Source organism: Pristiophorus japonicus, chromosome 5, assembly GCF_044704955.1.
Source record: "Pristiophorus japonicus isolate sPriJap1 chromosome 5, sPriJap1.hap1, whole genome shotgun sequence".
In the NCBI taxonomy this organism is placed as follows: Eukaryota; Metazoa; Chordata; class Chondrichthyes; family Pristiophoridae; genus Pristiophorus; species Pristiophorus japonicus.
This window is the reverse complement of record NC_091981.1, coordinates 306,564,113-306,570,112: the sequence shown is the minus strand read 5'-3', so window position 1 is coordinate 306,570,112 and position 6,000 is coordinate 306,564,113.

Here is a 6,000-nt window from a genome sequence, read left to right as displayed (position 1 = left end):
GTGTCAGTGCTCCACAATTCCATCGACAGAAGGTGTGCAGTGTGTCAGTGCTCACTCCACCATTCCATGGAAAGAAGGTGTGCAGTGTGTCAGTGCTCACTCCACCATTCCATGGACAGAAGGTGTGCAGTGTGTCAGTGCTCCACCATTCGCCGGACAGAAAGTGTGCAGTGTGTCAGTGCTCACTCCACCATTCCATGGACAGAAGGTGTGCAGTGTGTCAGTGCTCGCTCCACCATTCCACGGACAGACAGTGTGTCAGTGCTCCACCATTCCACGGACAGAAGGTGCGCAGTATGTCAGTGCTCACTCCACCATTCCACGGACAGACGGTGTGCAGTGTGTCAGTGCTCACTCCACCATTCCACGGACAGAAGGTGTGCAGTGGGTCAGTGCTCCACCATTCCACGGACAGAAGGTGTGCAGTGTGTCAGTGCTCACTCAACCATTCCACGGACAGAAGGGGTGCAGTGTGTCAGTGCTCCACCATTCCACGGACAGAAGTTGTGCAGTGTGTCAGTGCTCGCTCCACCATTCCACGGACAGAAGGTGTGCAGTGTGTCAGTGCTCGCTCCACCATTCCACGGACAGAGGGTGTGCAGTGTGTCAGTGCTCGCTCGACCATTCCACGGACAGGAGGTGTGCAGTGTGTCAGTGCTCATTCAACCATTCCACGGACAGAAGGTGTGCAGTGTGTCAGTGCTCCACCATTCCACGGACAGAAGGTGTGCAGTGTGTCAGTGCTCACTCAACCAATCCACGGACAGGAGGTGTGCAGTGTGTCAATGATCGCTCCACCATTCCACGGACAGGAGGTGTGCAGTGTGTCAGTGCTCGCTCCACCATTCCACGGACAGAAGGTGTGCAGTGTGTCAATGATCGCTCCACCATTCCACGGACAGAAGGTCTGCAGTGTGTCAGTGCTCGCTCCACCATTCCACGGACAGAAGGTGTGCAGTGTGTCAGTGCTCTACCATTCCACGGACAGAAGGTGTGCAGTGTGTCAGTGCTCACTCCACCATTCCACGGACAGAAGGTGTGCAGTGTGTCAGTGCTCCACCATTCCACGGACAGAAGGTGTGCAGTGTGTCAGTGCTCACTCCACCATTCCACGGACAGAAGGTGTGCAGTGTGTCAGTGCTCACTCCACCATTCCACGGACCGAAGGTGTGCAGTGTGTCAGTGCTCGCTCCACCATTCCACGGACAGAAGGTGTGCAGTGTGTCAGTGCTCCACCATTCCACGGACAGAAGGTGTGCAGTGTGTCAGTGCTCCACCAATCCACGGACAGAAGGTGTGCAGTGTGTCAGTGCTCCACCATTCCAGGAACAGAAGGTGTGCAGTGTGACAGTGCTCGCTCCATCATTCCACGGAGAGAAGGTGTGCAGTGTGTCAGTGCTCCACCATTCCACGGACAGAAGGTGTGCAGTGTGTCAGTGATCGCTCCACCATTCCACGGACAGAAGGTGTGCAGTGTGTCACTGCTCACTCCACCATTCCACGGACAGAAGGTGTGCAGTGTGTCAGTGCTCACTCCACCATTCCACGGACAGAAGGTGTGCAGTGTGTCAGTGCTCGCTCCACCATTCCACGGACAGAAGGTGTGCAGTGTGTCAGTGCTCGCTCCACCATTCCACGGACAGAAGGTGTGCAGTGTGTCAGTGCTCCACCATTCCATGGACAGAAGCAGTGCAGTGTGTCAGTGCTCCACCATTCCACGGACAGAAGGTGTGCAGTGTGTCAGTGCTCGCTCCAACATTCCACGGACTGAAGGTGTGCTGTGTGTCAGTGCTCCACCATTCCACGGACAGAAGGTGTGCAGTGTGTCAGTACTCCACCATTCCACGGACAGAAGGTGTGCAATGTGTAAGTGCTCGCTCCACCATTCCACGGACAGAAGGTGTGCAGTGTGTCAGTGCTCGCTCCACCATTCCACGGACAGAAGGTGTGCAGTGTGTCAGTGCTCCACAATTCCATCGACTGAAGGTGTGCAGTGTGTCAGTGCTCACTCCACCATTCCATGGAAAGAAGGTGTGCAGTGTGTCAGTGCTCACTCCACCATTCCATGGACAGAAGGTGTGCAGTGTGTCAGTGCTCCACCATTCGACGGACAGAAAGTGTGCAGTGTGTCAGTGCTCACTCCACCATTCCATGGACAGAAGGTGTGCAGTGTGTCAGTGCTCGCTCCACCATTCCACGGACAGACAGTGTGTCAGTGCTCCACCATTCCACGGACAGAAGGTGTGCAGTGTGTCAGTGCTCACTCCACCATTCCACAGACAGAAGGTGTGCAGTGTGTCAATGCTCACTCCCCCATTCCACGGACAGAAGGTGTGCAGTGTGTCAGTGCTCACTCCACCATTCCACGGACAGAAGGTGTGCAGTGTGTCAGTGCTCACTCCACCATTCCACGGACAGAAGGTGTGCAGTGTGTCAGTGCTCACTCCACCATTCCACGGACAGAAGGTGTGCAGTGTGTCATTGCTCCACCATTCCACGGAGAGAAGGTGTGCAGTGTGTCAGTGCTCCACCATTCCACGGACAGAAGGTGTGCAGTGTGTCAGTGCTCCACCATTCCACGGACAGAAGGTGTGCAGTGTGTCAGTGCTCACTCCACCATTCGACAGACAGAAGGTGTGCAGTGTGTCAGTGCTCGCTGCAACATTCCACGGATAGAAGGTGTGCAGTGTGTCAGTGCTCACTCCACCATTCCACAGACAGAAGGTGTGCAGTGTGTCAGTGCTCCACCATTCCACTGACAGAAGGTGTGCAGTGTGTCAGTGCTCACTCCACCATTCCACGGAAAGAAGGTGTGCAGTGTGTCAGTGCTCACTCAACCATTCCACGGACAGAAGGTGTGCAGTGTGTCAGTGCTCGCTCGACCATTCCACGGACAGGATGTGTGCAGTGTGTCAGTGCTCACTAATCCATTCCACGGACAGAAGGTGTGCAGTGTGTCAGTGCTCACTAAATCATTCCACGGACAGAAGGTGTGCAGTGTGTCAGTGCTCCACCATTCCACGGACAGAAGGTGTGCAGTGTGTCAGTGCTCCACCATTCCACGGACAGAAGGTGTGCAGTGTGTCAGTGCTCGCTCCACCATTCCACGGACAGAAGGTGCGCAGTGTGTCATTGCTCACTCGACCATTCCACGGACAGAAGGTGTGCAGTGTGTCAGTGCTCCACCATTCCACGGACAGAAGGTATGCAGTGTGTCAGTGCTCACTCCACCATTCCACGGACAGAAGGTGTGCAGTGTGTCAGTGCTCACTCCACCATTCCACGGACAGAAGGTGTGCAGTGTGTCAGTGCTCACTCCACCATTCCACGGACAGAAGGTGTGCAGTGTGTCAGTGCTCGCTCCACCATTCCACGGACAGAAGGTGTGCAGTTTGTCAGTGCTCACTCCACCATTCCACGGACAGTAGGTGTGCAGTGTGTCAGTGCTCGCTGCACCATTCCACGGACAGAAGGTGTGCAGTGTGTCAGTGCTCCACCATTCCACGTACAGAAGGTGTGCAGTGTGTCAGTGCTCCACCATTCCACGGACAGAAGGTGCGCAGTATGTCAGTGCTCACTCCACCATTCCACGGACAGACGGTGTGCAGTGTGTCAGTGCTCACTCCACCATTCCACGGACAGAAGGTGTGCAGTGTGTCAGTGCTCCACCATTCCACGGACAGAAGGTGTGCAGTGTGTCAGTGCTCGCTCCACCATTCCACGGACAGAAGGTGTGCAGTGTGTCAGTGCTCGCTCCAACGTTCCACGGACAGAGGGTGTGCAGTGTGTCAGTGCTCGCTCGACCATTCCACGGACAGGAGGTGTGCAGTGTGTCAGTGCTCATTCAACCATTCCACGGACAGAAGGTGTGCAGTGTGTCAGTGCTCCACCATTCCACGGACAGAAGGTGTGCAGTGTGTCAGTGCTCGCTCAACCAATCCACGGACAGGAGGTGTGCAGTGTGTCAGTGCTCACTCAACCAATCCACGGACAGAAGGTGTGCAGTGTGTCAGTGCTCACTCAACCAATCCACGGACAGGAGGTGTGCAGTGTGTCAATGATCGCTCCACCATTCCACGGACAGGAGGTGTGCAGTGTGTCAGTGCTCGCTCCACCATTACACGGACAGAAGGTGTGCAGTGTGTCAATGATCGCTCCACCATTCCACGGACAGAAGGTGTGCAGTGTGTCAGTGCTCCACCATTCCACGGACAGAAGGTGTGCAGTGTGTCAGTGCTCACTCCACCATTCCACGGACAGAAGGTGTGCAGTGTGTCAGTGCTCCACCATTCCACGGACAGAAGGTGTGCAGTGTGTCAGTGCTCACTCCACCATTCCACCGACAGAAGGTGTGCAGTGTGTCAGTGCTACACCATTCCACGGACAGAAGGTGTGCAGTGTGTCAGTGCTCCACCATTCCACGGACAGAAGGTGTGCAGTGTGTCTGTGCTCCACCATTCCAGGAACAGAAGTTGTGCAGTGTGTCAGTGCTCGCTCCACCATTCCACGGAGAGAACGTGTGCAGTGTGTCAGTGCTCCATCATTCCACGGACAGAAGGTGTGCAGTGTGTCAGTGATCGCTCCACCATTCCACGGACAGAAGGTGTGCAGTGTCAGTGCTCACTCCACCATTACACGGATAGAAGGTGTGCAGTGTGTCTGTGCTCACTCCACCATTCCACGGACAGAAGGTGTGCAGTGTGTCAGTGCTCGCTCCACCATTCCATGGACAGAAGCAGTGCAGTGTGTCAGTGCTCCACCATTCCACGGACAGAAGGTGTGCAGTGTGTCAGTGCTCCACCATTCCACGGACAGAAGGTGTGCAGTGTGTCAGTGCTCGCTCCACCATTCCATGGACAGAAGCAGTGCAGTGTGTCAGTGCTCCACCATTCCACGGACAGAAGGTGTGCAGTGTGTCAGTGCTCACTCCACCATTCCACGGACAGAAGGTGTGCAGTGTGTCAGTGCTCACTCCACCATTCCACGGACAGAAGGTGTGCAGTGTGTCAGTGCTCGCTCCACCATTCCATGGACAGAAGCAGTGCAGTGTGTCAGTGCTCCACCATTCCACGGACAGAAGCTGTGCAGTGTGTCAGTGCTCGCTCCAACATTCCACGGACAGAAGATGTGCAGTGTGTCAGTGCTCCACCATTCCACGGACAGAACGTGTGCAGTGTGTCAGTGCTCCACCATTCCACGGACAGAAGGTGTGCAATGTGTAAGTGCTCGCTCCACCATTCCACGGACAGAAGGTGTGCAGTGTGTCAGTGCTCGCTCCACCATTTCACGGACAGAAGGTGTGCAGTGTGTCAGTGCTCCACAATTCCATGGACAGAAGGTGTGCAGTGTGTCAGTGCTCACTCCACCATTCCATAGAAAGAAGGTGTGCAGTGTGTCAGTGCTCACTGCACCATTCCAGGGACAGAAGGTGTGCAGTGTGTCAGTGCTCCACCATTCCACGGACAGAAAGTGTGCAGTGTGTCAGTGCTCACTCCACCATTCCATGGACAGAAGGTGTGCAGTGTGTCAGTGCTCGCTCCACCATTCCACGGACAGACAGTGTGTCAGTGCTCCACCATTCCACGGACAGAAGGTGTGCAGTGTGTCAGTGCTCCACCATTCCACGGACAGAAGGTGTGCAGTGTGTCAGTGCTCGCTCCACCAGTTCACGGACAGAAGGTGTGCAGTGTGTCAGTGCTCGCTCCACCATTCCACGGACAGAAGGTGTACAGTGTGTCAGTGCTCCACCATTCCATTGACAGAAGGTCTTCTGTGTGTCAGTACTCAATCCACGATTCCATGGACAGAAGGTGTGCAGTGTGTCAGTGCTCACTCCACCATTCCACGGACAGAAGGTGTGCAGTGTGTCAGTGCTCCACCATTCCACGGACAGAAGGTGTGCAGTGTGTCAGTGCTCCATCATTCCACGGACAGAAGGTGTGCAGTGTGTCAGTGCTCGCTCCACCATTCCACGGACAGAAGGTGTGCAGTGTGTCAGTG